Raw genomic sequence first — 19017 nt, 5'->3', positions numbered from 1 at the left:
GGAGACACAGAATCTGAAACAGGCTCCAGGCTCTGAGCTGTCAGCACACAGGCTGACGCGGGGCTCGAACTCATGGACCGCAAGATCATGACCTAAGCTGAAGTCCGCCACTTAACCGACTGAGCCACCCAAGTGCCCCCCCCCTTTTTTTTGATGTTTATTTATTCTTTGAGAGAGAGAGAGAGAGAGCATGAGCAGGGAAGAGGCAGAGAGAGGGAGACACAGAATCCAAAGCAGGCTCCAGGCTCCAAGCTGTCAGCACAGAGCCCAGCATAGGGCTTGAACCCACGAACTTTGAGATCATGACCTGAGCCAAAGTCAGATGCTCAACTGACTGAGCCACCCAGTTGCCCCACTTTCTACATGTTCTTAGGAATACATGTAATTGTCTTATGTGAATTCATAAATATAACCTCTTTCAATATTAGGCCTTAAGTTATATTAATTATTGTGTATATTTGAAAACATTCAATAAGATTGTGCCTGAGTTACTTTAAGATTAATAGGTTTACCTTTAAAATATTTATTTCTTATATCTATGAATATATCATTAGCTTTTTATTATTGCTACTATTTTTGATGCTGCCCTTACTCCTTCTCCCCCTAGTGTCTTGAAGGAAGTAATAAGACCATCCTGAGTATCATGTTTTGCAATTACAGTTTCTTAAAATGGCATTTTCTAAAAGAAATTTCTATTTTGATGTCAGTCATTTATGATGATTACTATTTAAAAAATGATAATCAAATATACCTTGGTGACTGAATGATTGTCATATTTAAGTAACAATCAAAATAAAATTTTAATTCCAAATTGAAAAATATAGTGATCTGGATTTGGAAATATTTACACTGTCCTTGTATTTTTCATGCTAATGCAGAGAAGTTTCAAGGCAAGAGGATGAACATTCCTCCCTGAAAGAAAAGATTGTATGAGATGACACAATATCTTAAGAAAAACAATAGAACAAAGGTGCATGTGACAGCATAGAGCCTGATATGTGGCACACAGCATGGTTTAGTATATTGCACATGAATCACAGCTTTGGCTCTGCAACTTAGTAAGAGGTAGGATTTCAGCCTATTAATAGATTGAGTTTGTTAATTATTTTATTTTTTAATTTAAATCCAAGTTACTTCCCATATAGTATAATAATTGTTTCAGGAGTACAATTTAGTGATTCATTACTTACATGTAACACCCAGTGCTCAAAACAACAAATGCCCTTGTTAGATTGAGTTTCAATGGCCAGTGTCTACTATTCAACTTCTGGGGGTTAGTTTGACAACACTAAGCACAGCTTTCATTTTAAATCTTACCGATGTACTGTCATTTACTGCTTTTCGCAATATTTATACTTTATATCTTGGTGATACAACATTGATTCTCCAGTTGGTGGATTAGCCAGCCCTTGTATCAGACTTGGTCTCCTTAAATTTTGTTTCTTCCATTTTGTGATCCTACAATGGAAAGCACAGTGGAATAGGGGGACAGCAGAAACTGAACTTTTGTAATAATTTGCAGTATTTCAAGATGACCTATCAAAGATTTAATTGGGTAGAAGTGACACATAATAGTCTATTCTAATTATATATTGCAAACCACCCCAAAACATTATAGCTCAAAGCTACAATGATCATTTATACTGCTCATGAATTTGCAAAACAGGCAAAGCTTGGTAGAGATGGTTTGTTTTTGTTCCAAGTCTCATCTCTTGGGACAGCCTGACTAGAAATTGGAGGATTCACTTCCAGTATGGCTGACTCATATGGCTGGTGCACTGGACTTTTCTCTTCATAGTGGCTGGGTTCTGAGAGTGAGTTTTCCTAGAGCAGAAAGTGGAAACTGCCCATTCCTTATGAACTGGGTCATCAATTATACGTACACTGTTAGGCAGTCAAAAGTCTTAGATTCAAGGGGAATGAGGCAGGATGCACACTGTAAAGTTAGTGAATTAGCAAACAAATTGCAGTTGGAGACAGTAAGAAGATGTATAATTTTGCATAGTCCAGTTCAGTTATGGAGCTCATTACTTAGGATAAAATACAAACTTATATTGGTGTGCCTGGGTGGCTGAGTCGGTTAAGCAGCCAACTCTTGATTTCGGCTCGGGTCATGATCTCATCGTTGTGAGATCAAGCTCCATGTTGGGCTCTGCACTGAACGTGGAGCCTGTATGAGATTCTGTCTGTCTGTCTGTCTGTCTGTCTCTCTCTCTTCCCCTACCCACTCAAAAATATTTAAAATATATATAAACTTAGGTAGCAAGGGTGTGATAATTGATACCCATAAGGGTTTCATATGGGTATGATACCCATAAGGAAGATTGGATGTGATTACGGGTATATCTCTAAGTTTTAAAAAAAGATGTGTAATAAGAGACAATTCTGTGTATTACATTAGATCCCTTAGACATTTCTCAGACTGGATATAGACTTTGAGTGTCCATGGATTCCATGATATTTCTTCTCACTAAGACTAATCACATTCTTGAGTCTGGGGGACAGTTAATTGTTCATAGAGTATTATGTATTATTTATTGTCACGATGGTTTTTACTCATGGACCTTTTCTCTAAGCACTTAGACTTTGAAATTCATAATCAGGTCCACAATTGTCAAATTTGTTTAATATAATGAATTGCTTATACTACACATTTGCATGTTGGATATACAATTTAGTTTCTAAATTAGAACATTCTGGGAAATCTCAAAAAAAGGGCACTAAATTTTAAAGTTTTCTGGCCTTCTGAAATCTTTTATGAGCTTTATTTCTGCAAAAAGGACCATTTAAGCCTTGGACCCAGCACATTTGTATTCTTTGAAAATGTTCCCAAAGTCTATATCAATATATTATGTGTACATTTGAAATGAGGTTCCACACTTCATAAACCTATGTTCTGTATTAAACTTCATCTGGGGAAGTCTGTATCAGTTTTCTAGGGTGTAAAGTGATGGAAAAAATGAATCTTGTTTGAATTGATGTTAGCTTGCTTATGAAATGGTCTCTTGGGACATGAAGGAGAGTGGCTGGAAATTTGTGTCTGCAAAGTAGGCTGGAATCTGTTAAAAATTACCTCCAGATAAGAGGAATGAGCTGGGTAATGAAATGATTTCAATAGTATGAAACATTTGTTTTTAATGTAGAAGTCATTGGACATAAGGATTGTCTGCCTATAGTTTTTATTTTTTTCTCCCTGACAAGGGATTTCCTGCTCTTAAAATATCCTTTCTAAATTTCTATTGAATTGTTTCCCCGTGCAATCCAGAAATCTTGTTAGTCTAAGGTGAGAAAATCAGTATTAACTTTTCTTGTGCTAACACCTCCACTATTGACCTAGGATTAAAAAGCCAAAAGGGTTCAATCCTGGAAACATACTTGAAAATGAGTGACACCTGTGTCAAGAGGAAGAGCCATTTTTGTAAATAGTAGGAAACAGAATCCAGCTCAGGTCTGAATAGTTGACTTGACTATCATTGTGAACATCACGGGTTTCCTTTTCTATTCTAAATTTAAAACATAGTATATTGTTACTGTACCCAAAATACAGTTAACATTGTCAACAGACTATAAAGGTACTTTTCTTTCCAGTATGTACGTCAAAGAAATCACTGGGCTCTGAAAGAAATAGATTGATTTTAACACCTGTACTTTACCTTTTGTGCCATTCCTTTATACTATTTCCTGATGCTTCTTTATAACGTGGCCTTTATTGTATTTAGAATCTGTTTAAATTAAATAGAAAAAAAATATGCCTCTGTCACCACAGGAATATTTTAAAAATATTTTTGAATTATAATTGGCAGCTTCATTTGCAATTAATTTTCATTTTTCTTTGCTCTGAATAATAAATTCAGAAGTTGAATAATACAAATGTTTCTTCATGAATACTATTTGCATATAATGTTCATGGTGACTTTATGTTGAAAAAATATCACTAACAAAGGAAAAGTAGGCAAACTTCCAATACTACGGTTGATAAGTCTTTTGTTTAACATTTCTTTTCCTTTTCAGAAAAATCCAAATGGCATGATCGGTCATTGCAGATACACTGCTCTTACCTGTAGGCTTTCCCAGGAAAAAAAAAATCTCTTATTTCTACTTTCTTAAGCTGGAGTGCTATGACCACTACTCAGTTTCAAGCTCACACTAAAGGATCTTATGAGAATTGACAGTTGTCAGCCAAAATCTTACCATTAATATGACCTTTCTACACCAGTACCAACATGGGCACTTCTGGCACAATTTTCTTTTTAGAGAGAAAAAGGGAGGTAAAAGGAAGGAAGGGAGGGAGTGGGCAGGTGGGGAGAAGGAGAGAAAGTGAGAGACAAGAAGAGGGAGGAGGAGAGAGAGAGAGAGGACAGGAAGAGTGAGGGGTAGAGGAGGGGGGGCAAGACAAGAGAAAAACAGAAAGAGAAGTAGGGAGAAGGAAGAAAGGAAGGGACAAAAGACTATGTCTGAGATGAACAGGATATAACAACAGCATTGTGATGTAATAGAAGGACGGAGAGTAAAAGAAATCATAGAAAACCCAAACAAAGAGACATATAGAGGAATTGTTCTTTATTTAAGTCTCTACATTCGACCTTAAAAATCTTTCCTTGGCCAGTGCGAGTCTGTGGGACAGGGTAGATTTTTAGGTTTTGTTTTTTTGTTTTGTTTTGTTTTGTTTTTTTTTGCCAACTTTCTTGGCATTCTGAGTGCTCAAAGCAAAAAAGTTACCAGCATGCTGTATTTATCAAACAGCTTGTATTGCTCTTTGGTGTGTCACTGCCAGATCTCTGATTTTTAAGAGAGACTTTTTTTTAAAGGGACATATGCTTTTAAAAGTTCCAAATTAGATGGAGTATTTGAGTGACATTGAAGGTCTCATGACCTTTATTCTTTGAACTTCCGCTGTTCAATAAAATAGCACTGGTGTTCAAACTTTGTAGGTGCATCAACATCTTATTAGTTGTGCCTTTTATTTTGAAGCTCGAGCAAACTGTTTTGCTCAACTCTATCTTCTTCATTTAGTTTTAGCCTCCGTCTTTCATGGCTAGGGTGTTGGCCAGGGTCAAAAATACAAACTTGAGAGACGTTGTAACCATAAGGACCTAACATGGGAGTTTCTGGTTAAACTTTTCATAAAGCTACCATTCATTACACTCAATTTTTCTCCTTTTTTCCCCCTAGCACAGAACTATCATTTGCCAAACATACTGATATTTTCTCAAATGGACTCACTGATTTGAGTTCTATTGATTGTTTCTCAAAGAAAGAAAGAAAGAAAGAAAGAGAGGAAGGAAGGAAGGAAAGAAAGAAAGGAAAAACTTTCAAGAAACTTTCTTTTCATAATTTTTTTTTCTTCCTAAGAAAGAGACTCATTTGGTTTAAGGTACTCAGGCTGTTGAAATTATTTGCATTTATCTGTTCTTTATTCCTTACCTTTCAAAATCACAAGGAAATTTTTCATGATCATAAATGTTTGGACACTGTACCATCATACATCCTTTTTAGAGTCCCAGTGTTTAGCTTGATTATTCTTTGGGTGTCAGATAAGCCAAACATGTAATAGTTTTTGCAAATAGTTTCTTGAGAGTGGCTTTTACACCTATCATCTCAGTGTGTGATTATTTTGTTTAGCTGATTCACTTGAAAGTGTATAAAAGGAAATCAACAAACTCCAAAGAGGATAATGTAATTATAGTTATAGAAGAAATGATAATAACACATTTTGAGCAGGAAAAACTCACCTGATTGTATTTGAGCTTAAAAATAGTTTTTTTTTTTAAATCAAACTCACAACCAATCAGTTGTAAGAAAACAACAAACAGGGGCGCCTGGGTGGCGCAGTCGGTTAAGCGTCCGACTTCAGCCAGGTCACGATCTCGCGGTCCGTGAGTTCGAGCCCCGCATCAGGCTCTGGGCTGATGGCTCAGAGCCTGGGGCCTGTTTCCGATTCTGTGTCTCCCTCTCTCTCTGCCCCTCCCCTGTTCATGCTCTGTCTCTCTCTGTCCCAAAAATAAATTAAAAAAAAAAAAAAAAAAAAAAAAAAAAAAAAAAAACAACAAACATTTTCCACATAGGGCCATGTTTTCCTTAAGTCTTTTTTTGCAAGAGAATTTTTTTCAAAAATATTTTCATGGATTAAATAGCTCAGTTGCAGAGTTCCAGATAAGAAAAGAATAGGAAAAAGTAGCAAGGGAATTAATGTAAGCAAGTTAGAAACAGAAAAGCCTCAACAAAGAGGAATATGGTTAAAGAAATGGTGGTATAATCCAAAATAGAAGTAAGGCAGCCATTAGAAATCCTATTTTCAAGGGGCACCTGGGTGTCTCTTAAGCATCTGACCCTTGATTTGACATTTCATTTGGGAAATTGATCATTCTACAGCTGTCTCCTCCAAAAGGGGCCCTACCTTTTGTCCCTTACTAACATTTATTGAGTAATGACTGAAAGCTATGTTTGTTTAGTAAAGTTACGTGCCCAATTACTGCTTTTCTCTGCTGGTAAAATATTTTACAGTATATTTTTCTATCTTCAACTTGAGTAGTGCGAAACAAATTATTTTTATATATTCCTATTGATTTTGAAGGTCTTTATTACTCAAACATAGTTGCTAATTTCATAAGCTGAGGCAGAGGATGTTTCCCATATTATACTTTAATAAATACACTTATTTTAGTAACTTATGCCTTATGGATTCAATGCCATGATACTTAGTTGCATTTTAATTTTAAGCTGTTGTTTTGATGATGAAACCAAAGACTTCATCTTGACTAGAATTGAAATTTTCAACTAACTGGAAAGATACAGGAGACAGAAAAAAGGCTCAGAGTTCTTCAGTCCCTGATTTTACATCACCTTGGTGGCTATATATTGAACCTTATCTGAAGTGACCATGTGAATGTTTCTACCACTGACTACAGGAAATATTTTACAGATGTAAGAGATATTTCCTGTGACTGTAAGTATAGGTAATAGTGTCTGTGTACTCGTTGTTGAAGAGTATTTGCCACTACTTGAAGTGATCTGTTATATAATTAAAAAAAATAATGATGGGAGGGGCACCTGGGTGGTTCATTCAGTTAAGCATCTGACTCTCTATTTTGGGTCAGGTCATGATCTCATGGTATTGAGATTGAGCCCTGTGTTGGCCTCTGTGCTGACAGTGCAGAGCCTGCTTGGGGTTCTCCCCCTCCCTGTCTCTGACCCTCTCCCACTCTCTCTCACCATGCACTCTCTTTCAAAATAAATGAATATTTTTAAAAATAGGGTGCCATTAATTACTATTGAAAGACTTTAACCAGGAATTTTTTTCTCATTAATCAATACATTAATTGATTTCATATTTATATGCTATCTACTCTGTTATAGACACTGTATAGTTCTTTATACATATAGACACATATAGTTCTTTATATCTTGGTTAAACCATAATAGAAAAATCTAATCATTTCATCAATACTTTAATAGCTGATAAACTCTCCCATCTCCATCCACTCTTACTGCTTATATTTGGTACTAATTAAAAGTTAAGATATAATATGTCACTTAACTTTGATTAACAATCTGTGATCTGCTGTTAGTGACAGCAGCAGCCCTAGGCAAGGTCAAGTAGACCAGGCTTTGATACAGTTCTGGTTTTTTGCATTTCTAACTTGTAGCAATACTCTCTTTATTCTTAGACACTCCTAGCCTTGCACATTTTCTTACACACTCAAACAGTTTTATGCGTCATGTGAGCAGACTTACTCTTCACAGATGTTTTAACCAGCAGTTGGTATTCTGGAATCTGTTGTCTGTCACTGCCACAGAAGAAATCCCTGTGCAAACTTAGATTCCTGTAACGGACAGCACTTGGACTCTTGGGAGTCAACCATGACCTCATAAATAAGTCAGATGACGAATAGTTGAGTGAAGTTCTCCATGAAATAGAGCTGTTAGAAAGGAAAGAAAATAAAAAGAAGATGGATGGATGATGGCATTTTTTGTTTTGGGAGAAAATGCATTTGGCTTTTAAGTGTTGGTCTTTAATAATGCAGGTGATTCGATATTAATTTTTTATCCCAGAGTTTACTTTGTGAATATAGGGCATCTTAAACCACAGTTAGAGGCATGGATTGGGTCATGGAGACAAATTTATTCACTTCTTACTTTCTAGCATATTTTCACCATGTTGACCTCTTTTGAATGCAGATGAAGAATCAGTGTAAGAGTAATGGTATATTAATGTATTTTTTTTGTTTCCTTAATGAGCATCTTTTTTCAAATGGGTTATTTCCTGGAATATAGTTAACAATAATTTAAATATAGTAGAATTTAAATTAGGTCTATAAATAGAAATATACCTTATTTAAAGCTTACAGGAATAGAATTATTTTGTTGCAATGAACTATTTCACATAGCATATTTCTTGATAGAAATGGATAACTGGTTGTAGTATAGACATAGTGACCCTATAGAATCTTTGAGAAAACTAGCAATATTTTTCCATTAGGCTTGCAGACATAATAACAACATAAATACTATTCTTTACCTTTTTTATCATTTAGAGCTTACAAATATATCCATATAAATTATGAAATTATTCATTGGTCTGTAACATATGTGATATTAGTCCTTAACTTGATGGTGACGAAACTGAGATCCAGGAGATTAAGACACATCCATAAGACCACACAGTTTGTAATGACAGAGCCAAGATTTTGTTCTGTCTGGTCAGACTTGACAGCCTGGATTAGTTTTATTTTACTATACATTATTGAATTAATGCTGTCCATGTTGGGAAGTTGTCTAGAGGAAGACAACCTGGTGGAATCACTATCCATGTGAATCGCTATCCACATTCCACTATCTATGGAATGGATAGTGATTAAGCCTAGTACTTTGCCTGCTGAAGCAGCAGGGAAGTCTTGATGTTCTTTCCTTTTGTACTTTGTGCACTGCCTGGTGTGATGGCAGATGGGTTAATATATATACAGGGAGGTCAAGTTTTGCTATTCATCTTGCAGTTTTCAGTGATAATTTGTCTGCTAGGATCCTCTAGCAAGGTGTAAATTATTGGGAAAGACTTGGAAAAAAGTTCCTATGGAGACTTATCAATCAGCCTCGGTTTAATATATTAATAAGGAAGTAATTCTTTCAAGCATTTTGATTAATTCCTAATAGGGAAAGGAAGAGTAAAGGGAAGCTCAGAATTCATTACTGTGACTAATATCTGATATACTTTTGGCTGTCTATATGTCTGAAAGTTAATTTGAGAGCTTCTTCCTTTTAGAAAATAATTTAACACATGGTTCATTTAAATAAACTGCAGAATTTGAAATGTGTTCTGATTTTTACAAAACTATTGACTAACCATCAACTGGGCAAAACCAATGTATGTATGTAAACATAGGTAAAAATAGGTTAATTGCATAGAAATAATAATCTGATATTTTTAAGGGAACATAACATAAATACAAATGTATTCTTTTTTATTACTGTATTCAAGGTTAGAAATTCTTGTTCCTGGCTTTATTTCATTCTAGTTCTGGAGGAAACTTATTTGTGCCTTAAGCCCTCTCTTTAGTGTGACAATGAGCCAGGCAGATTGCTTACTTCTAAATGAAACATGGATGAATCTTAGACATTTTTCTTGGTGTGAGGACCATTAACTACCAAAGACATTAGTTTTGCTGCTAAAAAGAAATAAAGCCAAGACATTCTGATAACAAAACATATTCAATTGGATTCCAATATTTAATTCCATGCAGAAAAGCTTTTACAACCAAAAACGAATAAAAAGATAAATCACATTTGCTTTAGTGAAGTTAGGGAATATTGTGGAAGATGATGATACGTATCTGGAGCTTTTATGGGATGGAACAGGATACAGGGGGTTTGTACCTATCTCTGATTTCGCTGATATGCAAGTTTTCTCAAACAAGATAGCACGTGATAATTTTTTTGCTTAAGTACTAATAACATTGTAGCTGCTTACTTTCCCTTCAGATTTAGTGTATGGTAGGGGGAAAAAAAATCACACTTGTTCATTTGTTTACACAGCCTACCAAGGAAAGGCTTTTTTCATGAATAAAGCAAAATTTAAATATGACAGAGACTTCCACTTCTAGTGATGATGGAGTAGCATATAATGTGTCAGTAGTCTTCTGGGAACAGTTAGAAAAGCTGCATAAATTATGAAAGTCTGTCTCTCTGAAGGTACCAGAGTGTTGCTGAGACAGCCAGACTTTGAGAAACAAGGATCCAGACAAAAGGGAAGTCTTTGAGCATAAATTCAACATTCCATATGCTTCTTTTTTTCTTTAGGTCATTTGCTGATGGGAGTTGGGGGATGGGAATGTGGGGGCATGAAGAGTCATGAAGAAGGTGGCTGCTTAGTGATAGAGAAGATAGTAAGGCTTTTGACAATCTCAAGGAAATTAACTGAAATTACAAATGAAAACTGAACTTTGAGGTTGCTAAGGTAGCCGAAAATAGAGGTGCCAAGAACCCCTAGAGAAAAAAGCATAAAGAAGTAAGTTTGACACTTGTTTTCTCCCCTGAGGCATTTGCTGGCTTTTTAAAATGTGTAGGACAGGAAAAATAATAGTCAAAAATAAGGCAGCTGAATATGGAACAGACTTTTTATAATCTCAGGGTGTTGAGGAAACTAAAATTGGAATTTAGGAATTTCCAAGAAGAATGCTAGGCAACACCCAGGGTCTTGGTTGGGACCTCTAGTGAGGTTCCATGAAAAGGCTGAAACCCTCTGTCAAGACAGCATGGTCTGCCTCTGGTGAAGTTGGCCTAATATATTCTAAGTCGGCTGTCTGTAATGGATAGGGTGAATTCAAATCCTTTAAAATTTTCTCACATAAAATGTCTACAGTGAATAAAAAGCACAGTCCATTGAACAAGATGAGATGAAAAATCATCTTGAGAATATTAGAGATGGAGTTAACAACAGATTGGATACAACTGAAGAGAGAAATAGTGACCTGGAAGATAGGTTTGTTAAAAAAAAAAAAAAAATTCATATTGAAGCAGGAAAGCAAAAAAGGATGGGAAGTAGAGATGATTATAAGGGATATATGAAGCATGGTAGAAAAGTCTAAACTATAAGTAATTGAAGTCTCAGAAGAGGAGGAGAGAGTATGTGGCAGAATCAATATTTAAAGAGACAATGCCTAGCAACTTTCAGAAATGATGAAAACTTAGTCACAGATTCAAGTACTTCTACGACCCTCAGGCTAAGAAACTATTCCTTAGCATGTTAGTGAACTCCTGAAAAGCAAGAAAATTTTAATGATGAATCAGAGAATAAAAGTCATATCATTAAAAGAGAAGTACAGTTAATTTTTTAATAGACATGAAAATATGTATTATTTTAAAAAGATGAAAGAGAATAGCTGTCAACCTAGACTTCTATACCTAGCAAAATATTCTTTAAAAGTGGGAGCAAAATAAATACATTTCCAGAGAAGTAAAAGTGAAGGACTTTGCAGCCAACATGCATTAAAAGAGAGTTCTCCAAGCAAGGGTTTTCCCCCAGCAGAAAAATAAACATGAAGGAAGGAATTAAGAGCAAGAAAAATGACAAATTTGTGTATAAATAAAAGAATATTTACTATATTACACAATAATTAGGTTTTGCGAAAACATTGTAATATATCCCAATATTGTAGAGTATCTGTAGCATCAAACTGAGTGACAAAATTACACTGTAGAGGAGATACATTGATCTGTGAAAAAATTTTAAGAATCTACACTTGTCTGAAAAGTGGTAGAAGTAGTAATTTATAGTCGATTGTAATAAATCAAGGATGTCTCTTATCTCCTGGGTTACCAAAAAAGCAGAGTAGAAGAATTTATAATTCTCAAACTAATATATTTGAAAACTAGATAAGAATAAAACCTGATTACTCTAAGAAAACCGAAGAAGATAATAAAAGTGGGATAAAACAAAGGGGAATAACAACAAAAAATTGTATGATAGTAGACATAAACCCACATATGGCCATAATTAAATGGATATTAATAGTTTATACAAATTAAAAAATAAAATTGTCTAAAAAAAGGGGGGCACCTGGGTGGCTCAATGGGTTAAATATCCAACTCTTGATTTCAGCCAGGTCATGATCTCACAGTCATGAGATCCAAGCATGGAGCCTGCTTAATATTCTCTCTGTCTCCCTCTGTCCCTTCCTGGTCACACACACACTCTCTCTCTCTCTCTCTCTGAATAAACAAACAAACAGACAAATAAATAGTAAAGTAAAATAAAATGTCTGAATAAATTATACCCAGTTATATACATCTTACAAGAGACAGATCTAAATATAAGGGTCACATTTAGGTATGAATAGAAGATAACCTTTGACAGTAGCAGGTAATCTGAATAAGCAGTGCCTTGTACAATTTGGAGGTTTTTGTTCAAGTATCAAGTATCCTGAAAGGATGGTTGCTAACATTATTTCAAAAGATTGAAGATGTGAACAGCTGGAATGGCTATGATTCTTCTGGCTATTGCTTTGTGACAAGATGGCACTTGGAGATGCAGCCAAATGTCTGATTGGAGGCAGCAAGAGGGACGAAAGGGTGGTATCCATGTCAGGAAGAGTGGCATACTAAGGTGGTAGGGGGGAGTGATGGACGTTGTCTGCCTAAGTGCAATAAGGGATACATTGTCTGCATACATGTAAACAAGAAGTAAATCTGACCAAAAGCCTTTTGGCTTTCATTATCACCATGAGCTGGCAGCTTGAAAAAATGTTGGTAAGAAAATATTCCCAGTGGGGTGGTCCTCTCTCACTCTCTCTGTTCTCCATCCCCACCCTCCTGGTATTTATCAGAAAAGGGAAATCTTTCACAGACATTTCCAGATGTATACATAACAGCTATATCACATAACCAATAAGGAGAGTCTGGGGAGGTGTATTTTCAGCTTTCCAATTTTGACAGATGATTAAGAAGAAGAAAGTGGATTTGTATGGATGCTACATGAGTTTACCTATAATATTTGCCACAGGCAGGAAGGGCTGGACTGAAAGATTTCCTCCCAATGATACAAAGGTGCCTTGGGTCTTGTGTAATCATATCTAAAACTAGAATAAATACTTTGCTGAGGATTTTGTGAGATGACACATGTAAAAAATTAAAGAATTGGCCCACACTTCAGACTTCTGAGTTCTCCAGTAGCAGGAGGAGACATTCTGGGAGGTTAAGTATAGAAGAGCTATCACGGGGCAAATTTATGAGACAAAAATGAAAATGCTTGTCCTCCATGTTCAATATTTGCATAGGTGGATATCTTGAAAGTAAAAACCAAAGAAAAGAAAAGAAGACATTTCTTTAATCAGAATAGGGGTGAAATTATCCATCATAATCTTTCAAATGTATAGTTTGTTTCTCTTAGAACTACTCCTTTTTGTTGATTCCATAGTCTTATCTCCTCTTCCTTACTTCCTCTTACATGCATATATGTGTGCCTTTTCTTGGTGATCTCTTTTCTAGGAATCTGTCTTCTACTATGTTCATTAACTATTTTTTATCAGTTATGTTTCCCTCTCTACTGGGCAAGTATCACAGATCAGCCTGTTCCTTGTGCCAGAGGTTCGTTTGGAGGTGAGTGACAAACTGAGTCTCTTCAATAAATACATGCTCTTTATTTTGCTAGTGTGGACTGTGGAATCTGTGAATCAATTATCTGTCTCTGTGGTCCCCGATGCTATTTTGTGAAGCTTATTAAGACTGAAACATGTTTCCACAGGGATGTAGAATGTAGAATATGTGGCTAGTCTCAGGGATCACACAACATGTGGCAGAGTACTTAAGAGATAAAGTCCTCTGTGTCTGAAAGTTTCTTTACATAGGCTTACAACTCAGGAGCTGTAATTAAACCAACAAATAGAAAACAATGTCATACTCCCTTCCCCCAAAAGAGAATTCTTGCTCATGTTTCAAGGTCAGTCAGAACTTGCTTGAAAATTTTCAGTAGGTTTAATAGAAGTAATGGGATATTCCCTCCATTCAATTAGCCCATTCCTTCTCTATATAAAGAGAAACATTCTTTTTTTTTTTATTTAAAAAAAAAATTTTTTTTTCAACGTTTTTATTTATTTTTGGGACAGAGAGAGACAGAGCATGAACGGGGGAGGGGCAGAGAGAGAGGGAGACAGAATCGGAAACAGGCTCCAGGCTCTGAGCCATCAGCCCAGAGCCTGACGTGGGGCTCGAACTCACGGACCGCGAGATCGTGACCTGGCTGAAGTCGGACACTTAACCGACTGCGCCACCCAGGCGCCCCTAAAGAGAAACATTCTTATGGTCAGAAACAGTATTATCTTAATGTCAAAAAATAAATATGGATGGATATGGGCTGTGTGTCCTGAATTTGCACACAAATAGATCTGAGCTTTGGCAGTGGGGTGTCACAGACTCATTAGCTCTTGGATGGTCTCAATCAGGGCTCTTGTGTAATGCTTCTCAGAGGAAAGTCTGAGTGGAATGGGATGTGTATAATCCATTGTCCTTGCCAGCAGCAAACATGATGAATGACCTTGCCCTTCTCTATTTCATTGGGTCATGCTGAATGTGGCCAAGGATATATCTTCTCCACATGGACATGGGCCCATGGAGCTGTTGGAGGAGACTGTGTTTGAGATCCTTAAGAAGCTCATGGCATATACCAAATTGCATTCTTTTGGGTCTACTGGGATTGGATGCAGCACTGAATCTCTGCCTTTCCGTGTATCAGATAATCATACCTGTTTGTGGCTGTTGTTCACTTGTAGTGGTGTCTAGACTAGCTTCAGTGTGACTGTTCTCACAGTGCATAAATATTCTAGAATTTAAATGTCTGTATATTGTATAAACAGTACTTGATATGAAAAGAGTTCACCATATTAGGTATCCATTTGCACTATCACATTTGCCTTCTTTAGGATTAATACATATCTTTTGTTATTTTTTTCCCCCATATTACCTTACATTTTCTTATTTTATTGGCTATCTTAGAGATTATAACATATATAGTGATATCTCACAATCTAATGCAAATGATTGCTTTTCCCACTTCCTTGATACTGATGGAACCTTAAAACTTATCTTTTCCTTAATTTTCTGTTTTAAATCCCACAAGACATTTGTCATTGTGTTGTACAATTTTTATATCCATCCACAAATTTATTCTTTTAATTCTTGTTCATTTCTTCCTGAATTTCATTATTTCTCTTTGGGGTAATTTTTCTTTAGCCTGAACAGCTCACTCACTTTAGTGTGTGTGTGTGTGTGTGTGTGTGTGTGTGTGTGTGTGTGTGTGTGTATCTTGTCTGAAAGCATCTTTATTTCACTTTATATTTAAGGAATATTTTTATTTGTATTAGATGATGAATAATCAGGTATTTTTTTAAAAGTATTTTTAAAAGATTTTTTTAAAATCCTTTAAAATTTCAAGGATTCTATTCTGATTTCCATTAACTTCTATTGAGAAAGCAGCTACAGTCTTGAGTTTCTCTTCATTGAGAGTAATGCATCCTGTTTCTTTTGCTGTGTAAAATTACTCCCTTGTTTCTTTTCAGACATTTTAGTGTGATTGAAGTGTGTTTCTGTTGAATTTTTCTTGCTTGGGCTTCCTGGATCTGTGAGTTGATACCCTTTTTCCATTTTTGGAAAATTCTTGGCCATTGTCACCTTAAACTTCGCTTTTTCCTCCTTCTTCCCCTTCCCCCAAATTCCTGGAATTTCTCATGATGTGTTATTTGTTCCTTACTCTCGGTTCCATCCATGTTTGTCATTGCTTTTTTTCATTGTGTTTTAGATTAGGTTCTAATGACCAGTGTTCAAGTTTGATAATTCTGTTCTGTATCAAAGCCACAGACCCATTCAAGTTTTCACATGATGGTATTTTTTAATTCTAGAACTTCTTTTGTGTTGATTAGTGACTCCTGCAGTCTGAAGAGATTCTCCATTTTTTAAATTTATTCCTCTCATCATTTCCTCTGTTTTCTGCACATAATATTTACGTAGTTACTTTAGATTTCTCATCCTCTTTAAGTCCAATATATCATTTACCTGTATTCCTGTTTCTATTGTTATTATTTTCTTGGATGGTTTGTTAGAATATTATGTTCTTTGCTAATTTTTTTGTTATTAAAGGCCCCTTATTATGCATGAAATAACTGTCATAGCTCCATGTGATGTTGCGTTCTTCCAGAAATGATTACTCTTTCCTCTGCTAGGTGAAGCAGGCTATGATAGTGGCAAGAAAAACATTGATTCAAGTTACGTTCTGGTCATAGGGTCAGCAAGACTTGAGGATGGTTGGGTGGAGTTTAGATGTCCAGGAGCAAAAGAATGTGAGGAACCAAAGTCGATTGCCAGAATTCTGGCCAAGGCAGCTTGGTGGTTTTTGATGCTGTTGCTTGGGCTAGGGAGCATGGAGGAATGAACTTGTTTGAAAGGTGATGGAAGCAAGGGTTCACATCTGTATGTATGAATCTAAGGTGTCTCTGTGCCGTGGAAGCAGAGGCAATGTTACATGGAGATTTCTTATGCACCTGTGTCAACTTGCAGTGAGTTGTGATCTGCTTCTCATTATTGCTTAGCTCTTTCAGTCTCACTCCTGAGAAAGGGTAGATGGTGCAACAATTAAAAGTTACTGTATTTTAGCAAGTAAGTTTTTCTTCAATTAGTGCAATCTGGCTCCATGCCCTCATTTTAGCTTTTATAGAGAAATCTGTTAACTACCATCTGTGCTCTCCCTGGAAGCCATGATAACTGTTGTTTGATTTGAAATAGGGATCTTCTTGTCCACAACTATTATCTTAGTATGCAGTTCTTAAATTTGCCTTACCTGACGTTGAAAGCAATGTCTGTGTGCAACAAGCTTGGTTCAGCTGCCCATGGGTACAGCATAATCACTCTGTGTCGTGGCATTTTTTTGATGGACCAGCTTGTGTTCTCATCATGCCCCCACAACCTCTAAGTAACTTGAGGACTTTGTCTTTGACATTTGTCTCTGCAGGAATAACAATGAAAACACTTCCTGAATTTCAGCAACCTTTATTTATCCACATTTCGTGTATAAATAACACTCCACCTGCTGCTGACTCCTGTCTGTTGAGAAACTGTTGCTTATTGTTTTAGAAACATTATTGAAGAAAATAGTCCTCAATTCATTGAAATCAGTAGACTGAATATTGAACATGTTTCAAATACTAAATTTCTTAGTGTTCAGCCTATTCCTGAACTTTTTTCTTTATAGATAGTATTCTGAATGAGGTTATTTATTCCTTGTAAATTGTAGAATTGGCTTTTTTCCCCCAAAATGCAATTTTTTTTGGTACTTTCCATTTTCTTAGTTTTTGTTTTTGCCATTGTTATTCTTTTAGGAAAGGGCCTGAAAGAAAAAAAAGTCCTGCCAGTTTCTTCTTTTCAAGCTTACCCTTTCCTTTCCTTTCCTTTCCTTTCCTTCTTTTTCTTCTTTTCTTTTCTTTTCTTTTCTTTCTTTCTTTCTTTCTTTCTTAGCCCTCAATTTCTCAGAATTTTATAAAAAGCTTAAGCAACAGGTCCATAAATCCCTGTTCTTTAAAAAAAATTTTTTTTAATTCATATTTGAGAGAGAGAGAATGAGTGGAGGAGAGGCAGAGAGAGAGGGAGACACAGAATCGGAAGCAGGTTCCAGGCTCTGAGCTGTCAGCACACAGCCTGACACAGGGCTTGAACTCATGAGCCGTGACATCATGACCTAAGCCAAAGTCAGACACTTCACCCACTGAGCCACGCAGACACCCTATAAAACCCTGCTTTTCAAGGCACAATGTATTAGAAAGCTAAACTCCTTTTTATTCACTATTCTATCCCCAGCCCTTCTGGAAGTGCCCGTGAGATACTAGGCATTCAATTTCTGAATAAGTAGCTGGGCTAGTGTATCTAATGGTTTCTGATTACTTGTTAATGAGGGAAAGCTTCATACTCCAGTAGATCTCCCAGATCTGGGCCAACCACTTCCAGCTCAGTCTATTTTTAATCCAATTACTTGCAAAAGACAGGAGATGAATCTCTCTTCGAGTTTCCAGTGAGGAGGTCATGTAGCATAAAGATAGTGACATAGATTACAGGCTAGTTCAGGATAGTGTTATTCTGTTTGTTTTTTTATTGCACATAGAATCTAGGAAAAGAAGCAAAAAATATGTTTCTCAGTCCCACTCTTGGCAGGTTACAGGCTTTCCTGGGATCGACCAGAATCTCTGGGGAGGGAATCATTTGGGCAGCCAGGGTGAACACTTCTCTGTCAACTTTGCTTCATATGTATTAAATTCTCAGTGAACTGTCAGCTAAGAAGTATTGCTTGGGATCAAAGGTGTGTGAGAAAAAAAAAAAAATCTCTCAAATGTGGCCCGGTGCCCTTGACTGGGTTAATGGCCCAGACTCTATTCTTTGTCAGGGGAGGCACTCACAAGAATTAGTAAAAAGTGCAAGAGCAAACCTGACAAGGAATGAACGGCACAGCCAAAGTGTACAGGGAAATACTCAAAAGAGAAATTATGTTATTGTTGAGCAGAGAAACCTGTGCTTTGGGAAAGGCCAGGAAAAGAAAGATACTTTGAAAACCAGGGCCTTCTGATAAAAGCTTCTTGGTGTGGTTTGTAAATGGCACCTCCTTGATCGCATCATTAACGGAAATAATGGCAAAAGACAAGTGTGTTTCAATATAATCAAGATGCCACTGGGCATGTCTGACTGACACTTAAGGATTAGTAGGTTGTGTATTTAACGTTGCTTACTGTATGCAACTGTACGTGATGGGCTCTGGGATCACTGGGTTCTCCTGAAGCCAATATTGTACTGTATGCTAACTAACTTGAATTTAAATGAATCAGAAAAAAAAATATGTAGACAAAATGGCATTTTCTCTTTAGTTTCTTCTCTACCTAAACAAGGGGTACAGTAAGTACTAATACCAATAATATCACCAATGCTGTATTTACTGAGGGCTTGATATATGTCAGGAATGATTCTCAGGTCATTACCTTCATGGACTGACCCTCG

Source organism: Prionailurus viverrinus, chromosome B1 (assembly GCF_022837055.1).
Source record: "Prionailurus viverrinus isolate Anna chromosome B1, UM_Priviv_1.0, whole genome shotgun sequence".
Lineage (NCBI taxonomy): Eukaryota > Metazoa > Chordata > Mammalia > Carnivora > Felidae > Prionailurus > Prionailurus viverrinus.
The sequence above is the reverse complement of the archived record's forward strand: the minus strand, read 5'-3'. Positions refer to the sequence as shown.